This window comes from Manis javanica, chromosome 3 (assembly GCF_040802235.1).
Source record: "Manis javanica isolate MJ-LG chromosome 3, MJ_LKY, whole genome shotgun sequence".
Taxonomy (NCBI): domain Eukaryota; kingdom Metazoa; phylum Chordata; class Mammalia; order Pholidota; family Manidae; genus Manis; species Manis javanica.
Window position 1 is genome coordinate 68,554,458 of NC_133158.1, and position 17,419 is coordinate 68,571,876.

Genomic DNA, 17,419 nt, shown 5'->3' on the forward strand with positions numbered 1-17,419 from the left:
CATTTTTAAGAGCTCAACACAGGTTAGTTTTATGGCCCTCTTTTTGAATTCGGATCTTAATGAGCTGAATCTGCTATTAATCAAATACATATTCCATTCCTCTGTCTTAAAGGAGAGAAAGTAGATATTTTCCTAGACACTGAGATAATCTTGTTATAAAATGCATATGGCCACAATAGCCATTTCTAACTACAGTGAGAAAATATGAAGTGAGAAAATATTTCACTTAAGGTGAAAATTATCTTTAACCAAAACCTTACATTTTTTTATTCGTTTCTATCTAGTGACAGCTGTTATGAGTCAGTTAACTCTATGACTTGCTCTGACACTGGGGACTCTGCATGGGTGGCTGTGCTTTGTGAGCAAAATCTGGGAGGAGAAGCTGTGACCTGATGCTACTTTGTTCTTAACCACTATGACCCGTATGAGAATCAGAACTTCTAATTCACACAAGTTGTTACCAGTTATCCTTCTGGCTACATTTTAGAGAACACATTTCATTTCTAACATAAATTTTTGAGACTCTACTGTTTTATGTTTTATTATTCCTATTTTCTTGAAAATAAATCTAAATCTGGAATGGCTTTACTATTTTACTTTCTCAGAAATCAAGTGAACAAAAAAGGAGATAAGTGTTCTTTGTTTTTATGTAATCCCTAGAACATGGAAGATATTCCATAACTATTAAGAAAAAGCCTATTTATTAATCCTTAGGCAAAGTTACTTTTGCAAAAATGAAAATTACTAGCATATTTCAGGTTAAAAAAAAGAAACTGCCATTACTAATAGAAATGTGGAGCAAGTCCCTCCGGATTTCCCATATTGGTTGTCTCTGTTAATGAGACTCACTGGGTACTTCCCTAATGCTCTGCTTTCTTTGGTTATAGAGAAAAAGAAAATCTTTATACCTCCTCATTAAGAGATTTTTTTATGAATACATTATATACAGATGTTGAACAGCTAGTTATCACTTCTTCTTAAATTATGTTAGCAGCCCAGCTGTTCAGGTTTGAATGTGTAATATAGTGCGAGGCAAGCATTGAATTTAATTCTTCCCTGGGTATCAGGGAACAGCCATTATCCAGGCAGAGAGGAGAGACAAATCCCCTCTGGTATTCTCTTGTTGGTGCTGAGCCCAGTTTTATTTCCAGAGGGAGATGTGCTAACAACCTCCAGCGCTTTTCTCCATGTCTGAGGATTGTGCAGCAATGACAGCGATGGGGCCCCAGAGACCATTTCTGAATGCACAGGGACACACATGTTCCCCAGCCTACCCCACAGATTAGGGAGGGCATGCACAGTCCCTGGGAACACAGTCTCTCTTTGCTCTCTTTTCCATTTCCTCTTTTCCTTTCTAACATCCTGTGCCCAGCACTGCCTCCTACCCCTCTAGATCGGAAAGGACAGGACAGTGGAGCAGATTGTTTCCTGAATGTTTTAGGGCAGTTGTCCTACCTAGCTAGGCCCATGGCCATGAAAGCCAGCCATCACTCATTAACCATTATCAATATTTTGCCTTTCTACTTATTTTTTTTCCAGAAGCCTTTGCCTCATATAGAGTGAGTAAAGAAACATTCAAGTACTTATGTGCATTTAACTATTTCTTTTTTAAAGAACAGGATAAAAATGCCCTCCCTTCTCCTGCACATAGTATACTTACAAGTTATGCAATCTGCAAATAGTATTTATAAAAAGAAAATCCTAAAATTTAACACCCCAAGTTCATTATCGAAGTTTCCCCTTCCCCCTGCACTGATGGAAGTTGTTTTACTCTTTAAAGATTTTGTCCACAGTGAGGGCTACCTCTCCCCCTCTCCCTGGGATATATAGATTAAATTCATGCATTCTCCCAGAAGACAGGAAAAACCCGTGCTTCATTGGTCCTTGCCTTAGTTTCTAAGAGAATTGCAGTGTGGGAGTTGTTAGGGATAGTGACTCCATGAGTTCTGCTTTGTCTTATGAATAAGAGAGAAAACAGTTTAGGACCTCATCCTGTTGTGATTTCTGCCTTGGGAAGTGTTTTTTGCTGCTACTACTCGGCAGTACCTACGGGTCTTCACTCATCCCTGCCTACGGCTCCTTTATGTCTAAAATGCATTTAAGTGGTACCCTTTATCTTAAAATAAAGCAAAGCTCCTTCTCTTACATGTCTTACCCCTTCAAGCGACTGTCTTTTCTTTTTTCCTTGCTGTCAAATTCTTGAACACATGGGCCAGTCCTGCTGTCTTTGGCTCCTGTGCTCTATGCCGTTTTCCCATCTGAGGACACCTCCCACCCTTCTGTTGCTACTCTTCTTCCTTCTAACCTTCGAGTCAACAACTACAAATGGCTTAATTCTTCTCAGCTTCTCAGAAGGTTTGTTAAGTCAGATTTTTTTCGGGAACCTTCCATCCCCATGTGTCCCATGTTGCATACTTCTAGATGTTACTCGCCTTCTGTTGCCAGTCTCCTTCTGTCTCCTTTGCTGGCTACTTTTCCTCCTTTGTGTTCTAAAATTTAAATGTTTTCCAAGGATCTGTTCTCTGTATGTTTCCTTTTCCCACCTTCGGAGATTGCATCCACTCTCCAAGCTCCCAACAGCACCACCATGCAGACAGCACCAAAAGCTTCATTTCTAGCCCAGACTCTTCTTAGTTCCAAATTTATGTTTTCAATTTCCTGCTCTGGGCTTCCACCTGATGGCCTGCTCATACAACAGATGACATATTTTCCAAGTCTGGTACTGATGTGTCCCTCTCATCCCCACAAAGTGCCTGTCCTGAATTTCTGCCAATAGTGTCCTCAGTCATAGGGACCTGAAACCTTGGACTCCAGTTAGATGCTTCCCGCTCCCTCACTCTCTTCAGCATTACCAAAACTTTGCATCTGACTTTTGCAACATATATCAAACCTGTCCCTTCCTTTAACCATCAACTGCCACCCCCCTTGGTTCATACACTCATTACCTGTCACATAATCAAGACCAAAAGGACCCTAACTGGTGTCCTTTGACTCCAATCTCTCCCGTTTGTTCATATGCAAAAGTTAATCATCTCAAGATAGAGTGCTAATTGTGTCATTTTCCTTGTCCCTCCTTCCTTCCAAATCAGGTTCAAACTCTGAACACTGGTGTTTAGGAGCCTCTTCAACATGGTCCCAGTGCATTAGTTTTGACTCATCTTTCACCAGGCCTCTACATGTGCCCACCATCTGCTGGTGTGCAATATACATTGATAGGCAAGCCTTTTCTTGGATCGCAGCACTTGTTTTGCAGATAATTTCTGTAAAATGTTTTCTCACCACAGCATCTTCTCTCCTGCATTTATAACCCATGTTGGGGGCAAGTTGCTTACTCGATGTCTCTGTTTCCTCATTTGTAGTTTGGGCACAATAGCACCTGTTGTCACAAAAATTGTGTGAGTATTGGAATGTGTGCAAGGTTCTTGGAACAATGCTGACACATAGTTAAGTGCTAAACTCTTATTATTATTCCATCCCCTGCTGGTTAAAAACTAGAGGGAGGAAGGCTAATTCTCTGAAATTCTTCATCTTAAATACTTAGAGTGTGGAACATTCTTTTTTCTGCACTTGAAGTCCTGTTCTTCATCTACTGGGTGACCTGGAGATGATAAGTTAGGCTTTGTTGACAGTAGGTGTCATTCACTCTCTTGGTCACAGCCTAAGCTTTGTCATCACCCACTTCTAAAATCTTAAAATTCAATATCCTGCTTTCTGACCACAACTTATTTCTTCTGACTTTTGACTTAACTTCATTTCTTCCCCACCTGAGAGCCCAGAGTTGACTCTACTTCATCCTTTGGTTATACCCAAAGCTGTTAGTTGGCACTTTCCCCTGTGGAATTATTAATTGTAGCTATCCAAAAGCTGTTAGGATCACTGCCAAGACTCATTCTTAGTCTATACATGCAAATCCCAAAAAGCACATGGAAAAATTAACATGCTGTTTTCTGGGTTTTTTTAATTTGAAGTATCATTGATATGCAATGTTAAATTGGTTTCATATGCACAACACAGTGGTTCAACAGTTACCCATATTATTAAATCCTCATTCCCACTATTGCGATTGCTATATGTCAACATAGGAAGATGTTACAGAATCACTGGCTATCTTCTCCATGCTGTACTACCATCCGATGATATTATGATTGAAAATTTTTGTACTCCTTTATCCCCATCACCCTCCCTGCTCACCCTCTCCACCCCAACTTCTACCCCATGGCAACCACCAGTTACTTCTAAGTGTCTATAAGTCTACTGCTGTTTTGTTCATTTTGTTTTGCTTTGTTTTTATATTCCACAAATAAGTGAAATCATATTGTATTTATCTTCCTCTGCCTGGCTTATTTCACTGAAAATAATACCTTCTGGATCCATCCATGTCATTGCAAATGACAGGATTTCATTTTTTATGGCTGAATAATATTCCATTGTGGGTATGTACCACCTCATTTTCATCCATTCATCTATTAGGTTGTTTCCATATCTTGGCTATTATAAGTAATGTGGCAATAAACATAGGGGTTTATAAATCTTTTAGAATAAGGGATTTTGTTTTCTTTAGGTAAATTCCTAGAAGTGGAATTACTAGGTCAAATGATATTTTCAATTTTAGTTTTTGAGGAATCTCTATACTGCTTTCCACCGCAGTTGTACCAATTTACATTCCCACCAACAGTGTACAAGGTTTCCTTGTACATACAGTGTACATAACAAGAAAACACTTGTTATGTCTTGTCTTTTGGATAGTGGCCATTTTAACTGGTGTGAGGTCATATCTCATTGTGGTTTTGATTTTCATTTCTCCTAATACTTAGTGATGTGGAGCATATTTTCATGTGCCTGTTGGCCATCTGTATTTCTTCTTTGGAAAAATGTCTGTTCAGGTCCTCCACCCATTTTATAATCATGTTATTTGTTTCTTGTTGTTGAGGCATGTGAATTATTTATATATTTTGGGTGTTACCCTTATTGCATAAATTGTTTACAAATATATTCTCCCATACCGTAGGTTGCCTTTTTGTTTTGCTGATGGTGTCCTTTGCTGTACAGAAGCTTTTTAGATTGATGTAGTCCAACTTGTTCACTTTTTGTTTCCCTTGACATAGGAGACATGTCTGGGAAAAATTGCCCATGCTTATGTTCAGGAAATTTTTGCCTATGTTTTCTTCTAAGAGTTTTATGGCTTCATGTCTTACAGTCAGATCTTTGATGTATTTTAGTTTACTTTTGTGTGTGGATTTAGACAGTAATCCAGTTTCATTCTCTTGCATGTAGCGGTTCAGTTTATCCAACACCAGTTATCGAACAGACTATTTTTTCCTTATTGTACATTCATTGTTCCTTTATCAAATATTAATTGACCATGCATACATGGGTTTATATCTGGGCTCTCTATTGCATCTGTTCTTGTGCCAGTACCAAACTATTTTGATTATCATAGCTTTGTAGTATAGCTTGAAGTCAGGGAGAGTAATAATGCCCAGCTTTGTTCTTCCTCAGGATGGCTTTGGCTATCTGGGGTCTTTGTGGGTCCATATGAATTTCAGAGCTATTTAATTTAGTTCATTGAAAAATGCTTGGTATTTTGATAGGGGTTGCATTGAATCTGGAAATTGCTTTGGGCAGGATGGTCATTTTGATGATATTAATTATTCCTATCCATGAGCATGGGATAGATTTCCATTTATTGGTGTCTTCTTTAACTTCTCTCATGAGTGTCTTGTAGTTTTCAGAGTATAGGTCTTTCACCTTCTTGGTTAGATTTATTCCTAGATATTTTATGCTTTTTGATGCAGTTGTAAATGGAATTGTTTTCCTGATTTCTCTTTCTGGTAGTTCATTATTAGTATATAGGAATGCAATAGATTTCTGTGTATTAACTTTGTATCTTGCAACTTTGCTGAATTCAGTTATTAGTTCTAATAGTTTTATGGTAGAATCTTTAGCGTGTTCTATGTATATCATGTCATTGGTAAATAGTGACAGTTTAACTTCTTCCTTATCAATTTGGATACCTTTTATCCCTTTGTCTTCCTGATTGCCATGACTAGGACCTCCAGTACTATGTTGAATAAAAGTGGTGAGAGTGGGCATCCTTGTCTTGTTCCTGATTTTAGAGGAAAAACTTTCAGCTTTTCATCATTAAGTATGGTGTTAGCTGTGGGTTTGTCATATATGGCCTTTATTATGTTGAGGTACATATCCTCTCTACCCATTTTGTTGAGAGTTTTTATCATGAATTGATGTTGGATTTTTTTAAATGCTTTTTCAACATCTGTTGGGAAAATGGAAATTCCTATGGCCAAGATCCTCAAGTGACCCTCTACTACGTGATGATGTAATTGGCCTGCTGCTAGGCTAATGCTTCCACACTGATAGGCAATAAACGATTGTTGAGTGAGTCACTATATAAAGAGCCCCTCCTAGTGATCTTGGTGGAGGCAGAGACAGAGGTGGATTATGGACTTACGACTGCTGGATGCAGACATGATCCTAGTGCTTGACCTACCCCTGTGAGAATCAAGCCGGATGCAAACCCTTTTACCCCAAGAACATTATGTTATCATTTCTTGACCTCACCAAATCTGTAGTGACTTTGCCCAGGGCTGAAACTCTCAGGCAAAATAGCATTTGTTGACATGATCATGTGGTTTTTATCCTTTTTGTTAATGTGATATATGATTTTGATTGATTTATGAATATTATACCATCCTTGCATCCCTGGAATAACATGCTGTTTCTAATATACTTCTTGACTAAGGACAAATGATTTCCTTCTCCTATATATTTCTCATTTGTAGAATGGACTCAATAAAGTTTTAGGAGATAATAGGCACCAAATATTAGATGACTGTTTTCAGACCAGGAGTAGGGAATTTTGTTTTCATCTCAGGAATATTCCATGAAGACTAGGAAATGATATACAAGCTCTTCCTTAATGTTCTACACTGACATCACCCCCAATTTCACCCCTACAAAAGTGAGGCTTTTTCTTCTTTAGTCTGAGTAACCATTGCTTGTTAGTGGAGAAGAAAAACATAAGAGAAGAAAACATTGGATATTTCCTTATCATGCCTTCTAATAAATGATTAGATGAAGTAGTTTAGGGTTAATTAGGGCCTTTGAGATGTGCTCTGGGTTATAAAGTTCAGAACAAAGTCACAGTGAAAAAATCACAAGGAAAAAGATTTGAATGGGAAAAGGTTAGCAAGATGTTTGGTCAATGTTAATAGTTATTTTCTCTTAGACAGCATTAGGTTACAGAATAATCTAAGAGACCAGGTATGAGAAAAATGAGCTAGCCCTGTGAGGACTAAGGACAAGGAGTTTGCTCTTTATCTGGATCACCAATTGCTACTTGATTCCTTCTTAGATTTGTTATTTGGGAATTAGGAGATCTCAAGTGAGCATACAGCAGTTTTTAGAGCATTTTCATTACCTATTTCTCACAAATTGGAGTAGTAGCCATTTTTTAGAACTCACTTAAATAAAAAGAATTTAAAGCAATCTTCTTGGGAACCTTGTCTCTAAATAAAACAAAGAACTCAAACCACACCCTCTGAAACAATACATTTCATTATAACACAATGGGATTTCAAATTACATGGTGACCATACTTACAGTCATGGAGCAAAGAATGAGATGAGAGTTAAGTGAAGAATATGTGAGAGAGAGAGAGAAACTCCTCCATCACATCTCTGGGGAGATGAGGATGGTGACCCCTGTCAAAGAACTCCTGGCCTCACGTTAAGAAAATCTCTTTTCCTCACTTCCCTTAGGTACTACGGTGACTTTGGTGAGCCCTTCTAACTCTAATGTCCATCAGCCCCCACCCCCCAAGTCTTTTCACTGAAGCCCGCCCTCCTACCCTGTGTTATAATCCACTCAATATACCACTGAATGGATTCATATAACATTGTATGGATTAATGCATCTAGGGGTTCACCCCATGCATTCTCAGTGGGGTGACATTGATCCCAGGGTACAAAAACTGTTTCTTGGAGATGAAAAAATTCTTACTTTTTTTATGTATAAAATACAGATATACACACCCACCCACACAGAGTCCCTAAACAGATATATAGCGTATCTGTGATAATAAAATTTCATTGCTTGTGTGTGTGTATGGGTTGGGGTGGGGTGGGGGTGAATAAGCAGGACAAAAATGGTTAAAAAGATTCATTAATGAGGTGATAAAGAACAAAGGGTTGAGAAATATTGCTCCAGACTGAGCTCCCTAGTAGCCAAATGGATGTTTGACTTGTCTGGACTGGACCTCTTACCCTACATATCTTTTATACCTAATTAGCCCATCTCTAAATGCCTCTCATGCTTCTTCTCACTAAACATCCATCCATAAGGTACCTAGTACTAGAAGGTTCTATTCTCATCCCCTGCTCCCAGAATACAAATGGGTTGGATCCAACTTGATTTCCTCTCTCACAGTTACCTTTTATTTCTATTAGACATATCCAGGACCAACTTCAGGACCAGCAAGCCATTTCCCTGCCTAGTCAGCCCCAAGGGTCCCAGACTGGCAAGTTTATAAGATTCCAGTCTAGCAAGAAGAATGGTGAGGCCTAACCTGGTGAATTACCATAGCTCTGAGGAAGCTAAATGGGGAGTTCCCACAGTGGCTAAGAGCATGGGGCCTATGTTCATAATATTGGCTCTACTGCTTACTAGTTAAGTGACTGAAAGGCTGTGCCCCAGTTTCCTCACTTTTAACATGAGAAAACAGCAGTACCAACATCAATGGTTTGTGATCCAGGCTAAGTGATTAACTCAGGCAAGCCCTCAGAAGAGTCCCTGGCCAACAGGATGAGCTCTGACATAAAGCCATTATTATTTCATTATTAAGGAAGTTACGTCATCTTCTGCTTAGATGGTACCATGTGAGAAACAAATAGCTCTGTTTTTAAAATATTGTCTTAAACCGTATTAGATATTTGTATTTATGGATCTGCTGTGGCAGTTAACTGGGAAAAATGAAGTTTGCAATTTATGTGACTCATTTTAGATTGCATCCAGAATCAACATCACAAGGAGTAAACTCAGATCACAGTATTATATAGTTTAAGTATAAATTGGCATTAAAATTATAAATTATATGTACTTGGCTCCTATGTCAGTAACTTAGGAAATAAATAAATACAGTGACTACACAATTTGAAAGTATAGAGGAGAAAATTCCAAGGATATTCTTGAACTTTTAAACACTGTAGAATTAGACATCCTCAAGTGTGATTTCTATAGAGAAACAAATCCAGAAAAACAAATCCAATCTCACTAACAACGTGTTGGATAGCAGCTTGTTGGAAATAATCCATTATTTGAAATGAAAAAAACAGTAATGTTTTCCCAATCCATCAAAAACCCTACCAGTTTTCACAAGTACTCAAACACTCCAACACTTGTATAACCATCCACAAAGAACCTTTCCATAAAACATCAGTATCAACAACACTTTCAGAAGTTTTTCTCTATTTTCTTACACATTTGAAAATCCTGTAGTTCTTAGGGACATGAGCACAGCCAAGTTTCTGTTAGTTCACCTCCCTCCCTACATGCTTCATCACATCCTAGTCTTTGCAGGCCTCTTGGGTTCACCTATTTTATTCACAGGCTTTTTGTGTTTTCAGAAGACGTTTTCACTCAGTAACATGGTAAGTTGAGAGCACGAATACACAACTCAAGCCTATCAGGAGAGCAGCTGAGCTGTGGAGGTGACACGTTAATCTTCTTGCCTGGATAGACCTGCAACTCAGAGGTTTCTGCTTGCCAACACATGTGAATTCGCTATAATGAGGTTTTTTAATTCAAGTAGTGAATTCCAGGTAAAACAAATCTTATGAGTTGTTACAGCAAATGTTTAGCTAGCATGACTTCATAGGAGGGCCGTGTATGGAGGTGTTCAGAACTAATGTCTCTCGGTTACCAAGGCATTTATGTGCAGGCCCACGTGTATATGTTGACACTAAAATGAGCCCCTCTGACGTGAAATCCAGATAAAACTTTTATTCGGGAGGAAAAAAAAGCCACACTTTCTTTTGTGGAGAAGTATGTTTAAAAGAATGGAAAAAAGATCTACTATTCACAAAAGTAGTTTTACTATATCAATAGAGAGCTTCTAATAGATATAATAATCACTCTGTAAATTTCATTGAAAGACAATTATTGTTTTGAGCTCATTTCTTAAAGAGCCATGTAAACTCCAGGTTTTTATCAGGTCATAATCATATTATTTCTACCAAAACTAATACAGTTGGTCTGGCCCATTGCAGGCTTGGTCTTAAAATACATGTGCATGCATTCCTTATTAGGAATAGTCAGAGTGTTCAATTAGGGCTTGTTTATTTTATCTCATTTTGAGCTTTAGGTCATATGATTTGCAATTTACATTTTATTCCCCTGATTATCGGCTTATATCCTGTCAAGTGAGGCCAGAGTAATATAGGCAGCTTGCAAGAAACAGGGCAGCTATCTTGCCAGTTTCCCACTGACGCTGATGCTGCATAAATGTCAAATTGGCACTGCATGTCAATTTTATTTTTTTAAATTAATGTAAAATTCATATATTCAGAAAGTGTTGTGGGACAATTAGTAAGATCTTATTTGCAAAGACCCTCCCCCATCTAAAAACAAAAACAAAAGGCTTTTAAAGGTGGCCAAACACGAAGGACCAAAAACCTTACCTACACTCTATCTTAACAGAACTCCGTCATTCACATAACCAGAAGGTGTTTGGGCAGGAAAAAAGGCTCAAGTAGATCAAAAGACAGTCAGTGCAAACAGCAGAAGAGAGAGCATCATGCTTTATAAAGAGAGAGAAAAGACTTAGTAAGTGTTTAAACCAAAGAAAGAGAATAATGTTCTCCCATCTCCCAAGGAGGCAAAGAAGAGAGAACAGTTTTCCAAATGGAACCAGGATCAGAAACTGAGAGGTCAGGCTGACCCAGCTCTTCCTGATGTTGTCTGTCCATCTTTGAGAGTTTCAGAGATGACAGCCTGGTGACTTATTAAGCCATTTGAAAGGGTTGAATTTTTCTGAGAAAATAAAAGGGTTTTGTGCTTTGATTTACATAGATAACAGAGGACCCTGTCTTCATAGAATTTCTATTAAGGAATCTTTCAAGCAGTTCTTTGGAAATTGATCTAACAAGTGGGATTAAGGCCATTAAACAGCTCCTTCAAACTGCTGTGATTTTTAAGAAATTCAAAAAATTTTCAAATGTACTAAACTAAGGCAGTCAAAACATTTCCACTCAAAATCATTTCACCAAAAATTTTTCTAAGGTTTGGAGAGACCACTACTTACTTTCAGAAATCATTAAATACGTGTCTCAATCTGCATGCGGAGCTTATCACCAAGGTGGAGTTTCAGAAGAAGAGCTATTCAGGGACTTCTCACTCCTTTAGCAGCAGTGTCCACTCTCAGACTCAGATGGTGACAAGGAATACACAGGGACACCTCTCTGGATCTGCAGAGAGTACTGCCCCCCCCCCCCCAGACTCCAGGTCCCCTAGTGTGGGTCTCTGGCTTCCCCTGGAGGGCATCACCCTCTTCAGCATCTCCCTTACTCATGACAGCCAGCTCTCTGGGGAGAGCCAGACTGAGAGGCACATCAGCAGAGCAGTGGCTAAAGGGACAGGCTACGAGGGATGTTAAAGCATTGCTGGGATGAACTGCAAATTTTGTGCCAGCTGATGCAGGTTTTCACCAGTGATTCCTTACAACATGGGCAGGATGTTAAAAAAAAAAGCTCTTTTTAATGCACATAGTAAACTCTTTATCTTACATATGAACACGTGATAAGAAAAAAAGTCATTTTAAATACACACTATCCTCTCAACAGAGGAAATCCTGGTAAACGGCATCTTTTGTTTGCTAAGCACAACTGAGATATTTATCTTTGGCTTTAATGGCTTTGACACACTTGAAGCAATAAGTATTAAGCTGTGGGTGAGAGTACACAAGTTTGGAGACAGAGCTTGGGAAGACTTACATCACTTTGCCAAGGAAAGGGACAGGTTGCAAGGCCAGGAGGGGAGGCTGAGAGGCTGAGAGTCAGTAGGGGAAAGAAAGAGGGAATCGTAGTAGCAGCTGTAGTGATGAGGAGAGAGACCGTGGGGAGGAGAGGAGCCCAAAGGGATTTTTTTCAAAGATGTGGTACAATTTCACCTCTATGATTCTCAAATCACGAATAAATATTTTTTAAAGTGAAAGTTTGAAGGGATGCTATAATAAGCCTGTCTGAGGCAAATATGTGTCTCCATCCAACCCTTGGCCCCAAACTGCCAAGGCCTCTCCTCTGCCAGACCATCCCTTCCTGAGTGTCCAGGCGGGTACAGACCTAGCTGGGGAGTGTGGGGCAGCCACACATAAAGGGGGGAGAAGGTGGGAAAGTACAAGGGAGGTTTCTCTTTGATTGGGGGTGGATTTTTAACAAGGTCCCTGTATGAAAAATCTTCTTCTTGATATGCTGGAATTAAAATTCTACAATAATGGGTAGCACTATAAGCCATGATAAACAAGATATATAGATTTTAGAGCATTCTAAGGAGAAAAATGACTTATAAAAGGACAAAAGCATGAAGAAGAAAATAAGAGGAACACCAAGAATAAAGTGTAGGCAGAAAATGTATTGCTCAGTTAATCTGCACAAATAGGAGACTTTCAACTGTGAGGCAGGGAATATCTTCTCAATTGACTAAAGATTTATGACCACAAAGAGAGCTCAGCTCAAGCTTCACATTGCCCAGAACAGCACTGCAATTGTGTAGATGCAGCATTCTATAGCTGGTGTATCCCTGCTGCATGCACCACTGAGCATACTGTATCCCTGTTGAGCAATGCTGCTGAGCATACCTTATCCCTACTGCATGCACCGCTGAGCACACTGTATCCCTGCTGAGGATACCTTATCTCTGCTGCATGCATGACTGAGCATTCTGTATCCCTGTGGAGCATGCACTCCTGAGCATGTTGTATCCCTGCTGAGGCTCAGAGGCTCCAACTCTGTTCCTCCATAACCATAGATGAGCCTGATGATGAATTTTCCATAAATAATAAATGCCTTGACTCCATATGCTGCATTTCACTTATTTAAAAATGACAGATTCCCAGAAAGAATGAGCAACTCCAGGGATGACACTTGCAAACTCTGGGCAGCCTTTTATTTGCCCCTGCAGTGGGATAACCTACCTAAATTTCCCAGTGACAGTGGCATCTAGAATAAGTTTAGAAAACAGAGACCAGCCCCATCTTTCCTTCCCTTTCCCCTGGTTATATATAAACAAAAAGTAGAGGCACAGGCGATGTGTTCCTTCACTCCTCCCCCTCTTCCCCACTTACACATGATTGGACTATTTCTCTTACTTCTCTAATAAACTAGTGGAAAATACAGTCAGAATCGCCAGAGTCTATTCTTCCACTGACATTTTAAAAGGTCAAGGGCTCTTGCGTTGTACGTAATGGTATCTCCCTCCCACATGCATAAAAAAGATGGCTGTGAGAATTAGGTGGGGGCAACCTTTGAAAGTTCACTGGGGCAAAAAGACTTGGTTTACTACAAGTCTGCCAATGACTTATGCTGAGATAGCTTCTTTTCTAGAGTTAAGGGAAATTAAAATCAAAGGATGAATTCATTCAGCTATTGTTTTCCACCCCTGCTCTTTATTGATTTTAATATGGTTACCCTCTCAATAAATAAAGACTTCCAAAAGAACTGGATCAGTGCCATATACATAGGACGTAGTTTTCAAACATTTTCTTTCATAGTAGAGGCTTTCTCTTTTCTGGACTCTTGTCGAAAATCAGGTGTTACCTCTCAAAGAGATTCCGTCTTCTGGGGAAGCCAGTTGGCCTACTCCATTTAAGTTTCCCTCTCTGAAGGAAAAACATTTTGGGGGAATCACATATTCTGTATATTTTCCTGTAGATATCTTTCCTTCCCTTCAGATTATAAATTCATACCGGAGGTCACTTGCTCCATATGCAAATTTAGGAAGGTGGGTGAAATGAGCCTTGGAGTCTCTTGTACCTCTTGTAGCCTCAGAGATCACAGGAACCTCTTTATCCAAGAGTTAAAAGCATCCCAGGGACATTCTGTTTACCTTCCCAGTGTCCGCATTTCAGTTCCTTCATCATGAACTCACTGGGCATCCCTGGAATTGCAGGTAGGGGCTCACATCTGAATATAGCTAACAACTTCAGTTTCCTGAGTGTTTGTTATGTACCCAATGCCAGGCTCAGGCTGGGCACTTTTCGTACATGATCTCATTTGATCTCTGCCACAGTCCTGCAGAGCAGTGATATCTGCATTTTACAGATGAGGAAACTGAGGCATGGACTGGTTTTTGTGACTATTTCGTGTGATAAAAATTGCAAGTGGCTGCCTGGTACAGAAACCCAGGTCTATCAGACCCCAATCCACACAAGAGTACTTTAGGGATATTATAGTTTCCATATCCATTCTGAGTGACCAAGTCAAATGCATTGAGCATTTATTTTTGATAACATGGTCATCACAGGGTTTATTTTTAGACTTAAATGCTTGGTCCTCACCCCATTGCAGGAAAACTGATGGAGAAATTAAAGTGATTTTAAATTCTGTAAAGGCATGAAGAATTTCTTTGTAGGGACACAGGAGGGCACTCTAACCTTCTCTCAGTTCCATTTTCCTGGCAGTTCCACAGCTCAGGGCCTTGAATCCCAGAGCTGGTTCTGCTCTGATTACTTATCCGAAGTTCACATTATAAATTCATACTGGAGGTCACTTGCTCCATTTGCAAATTTAGGAAGGTGGGTGAAATGAGCCTTAGGGTCTCTTGTACCTTGAGAATCAGATGATTCCAACTAATTTACAGCTTACTAAAGGAATTTATGACCCTATTTGAACAAGAATTGTTTATCACTACAAATAAATGTTTTTTTGTATCTACTATAGTTAGGCAGAAAATGTGCTTGTATATCTAACTCGTCATGTTTGCAAAAAGTAAATCAATCCCAAGCTTGAAGGTGGTATTTTTTTTTGGTTCATCTGAGAATTTTATCAGGTTGGTGGAGAATTTCATTCCCCTCACACAGCTTCAGGTCGTCACTTTTGCAAGGATGGTCTTCCTGTTGGTTAGTGTTGGATCTGCACATTGATGGAAAACACTAGCCAGTACCTCACTTATCGTTTAACATTTATATGACAGTTCCCTTCACTCCAAAGGCTGGCATTTGCTTTGTGGGAAATTTTTATGAAATTTATTGTGGGGACTTTGAAAAAGAAAAAAACACCTTCATAGTCACCTAGCTTAGTTGAAATTTTTCACAGGGCAGGGTTATTTTAAGATTCATATGACAAACTGCAGAATGGCTGGGATCCAGGAAGCTCCTCAGTCCCTTTAAGAACAAGAAGGGAATTTTCTGGTAAAAGAAGGACTCAAACAGGTGCTGACAGAGGAAAGGGAAGAAGGAGGGATAATCCCACAAGTATCCATCCAAATTACAGGAAAACATGGGTTTAAAGGAAACTTGTACATTATACACAGACGGGAAAGTGAATGAAAACACTCTGGAAGAGGAGTGTTCTGACAAGATCACGCATCTGCTAAAAGTCTCTGCTGATCTTTTCATATAGAGGCAGAAAGATTTTTTTCTCTGCTGGAGCCTTGCTGGATGATTACTACACAGACCACTTAAACCACTGGGCTGCCTTTGTTCTGAGTCAATAAAAAGCCTCCTAGATGTCTGGCCTTGAAAAAAAAATGTGACTTCTTCAGCCAGAACAGGTTAGCAAGCAGTCCTTCAAACAGAACCATCCTCATGGGTGCTCAGGCATTAGAGTTCTGGCAAGGAAACAAATGCCTCGGATGAAATGAAAACTACTCTTTTTTACAACCTACAGAAGGATTTGAAGTTACAGCCCAACATTCGGTCAATCTCCAACTCTATAAATGTCCTTTAGTCAAATGTAATTAAATGAATTTGGCAAGACCTAGAGTTTACAGTTCTAGTATTGTTACCAGGATGTCTGTTGCAATTTGTTTCACTTCTCTGTGACTCAATTTCTTCATCAGCAAAATGGAGATAATAGTATTTGTCACTGGGTTGCGCAGATTAACTGGATAGACGTAAGTAAAGTAGAGCATACCAGTCACCTAGTAAATGCTTTTTAAGTGTTATGTAAGTTCTTCCTCTGCCTATTCTTATTTTCTTTTTATTTTAAAGCCTTGGGACACCTTGAGAAGACTTTGCAAGTTATAAGTTTGTTTCTTACCCCAGGCACTATTACTTTCTGTGTGTCCTAGTTTTTCTTTAAATTAACTAGAAACACCTGCCCTTTATGCTTAAGTTCTTTGTATATACTTTGAGGTTCCATTTCTCTTTCACTCCCTCCCTTTTTTCCCATAGGTCCCTATTCTGAATCAGAAGCTGAGTATACGGAGGTGAACAACACTGTTGTATAGAGCAGAAAGGCAGGTGAACAATTCCAGTGGCACAGAATGTGTCCCATGATGCAGGTGCGCATGAAGACCTGAGCTGTTTCTTGAGGGATAAATTGTAATTGGTCAAGTGAAGTGGGGGATGGTGGGAGGATGTTATGCTAGAGGTAAGAGAATGTTCAAAGACTGGAAGAAAGAGCATAGTTTTTTTCAGGGTTTTCTTTGGATCCTCAGTTACCACTGCCTCCCTGGAGCCTATGTGCGCAGCACCACACTGAAAACCTCTCAATCTGGCTTAAGTCTGTCTTCCGTGTCCTTTCCCATTTCTTCCTCCTGTCACTTGTACAGAGAGCTATGGCAGTCCTTCTCCACTCACTGAAGGTGCCCTTGCCTTCCCACCTCTAATTCTATTCACTTGGGTCTTCTGTCTGGAACGCCCTTCTTGCCCACGTCCTGCCCATCCTTCAGTCTGGCTCCCAGTGCAGCTGTTCCTCAACCCGCATCTGGAAGTAGCCCCTCCCTTTCCCAGGTCCCTGCAGTTTGCTTGTTTCTTTGCCGTGGCTCTCACTGCATTCTGCTTTTATTGGCTTCATTTTAAGCAAAGTATCTCTCCTACAAGATTATAAACTACAGCTTGTTAAAGGTTTCCTAATAATATCTAGCATGATGCAAGGCACATGTTAATTAATCAAGAAAGGTTGATAATAATCATAACTAGATAACCAAAATTTATGCTTGCTTTGTGCTAGGCAATATTTTAAGCACATTATATGTATTATTTTATTTCATTGTTAAACAAATAGGTTGCTTAGAAAATAATTTAACGTTGTCTAAGAGAATTCTGGTCTTTGTTCTTGGACCTGGGAAGTAATCTGTTATACCCTTGCAATATCCTGCTCAATAATAGTATTTTTGCTTACCTGAGGCTTTGGGGCCACAACAAAAAAGTCTAAGGAGGAGATTTATGATGGTGGCTTTGAGTCAC

At 39.5% G+C, this 17,419-nt stretch overlaps 1 protein-coding gene across 3 annotated transcripts in view; it reads right to left on the reverse strand.

The window, feature by feature from the left end:
• PLCXD2 (phosphatidylinositol specific phospholipase C X domain containing 2) overlaps positions 1 to 17,419 on the reverse strand; it is a 43,318-nt gene that overhangs the window by 15,118 nt on the left and 10,781 nt on the right. The gene's annotated exons all lie outside the window — the stretch shown is intronic.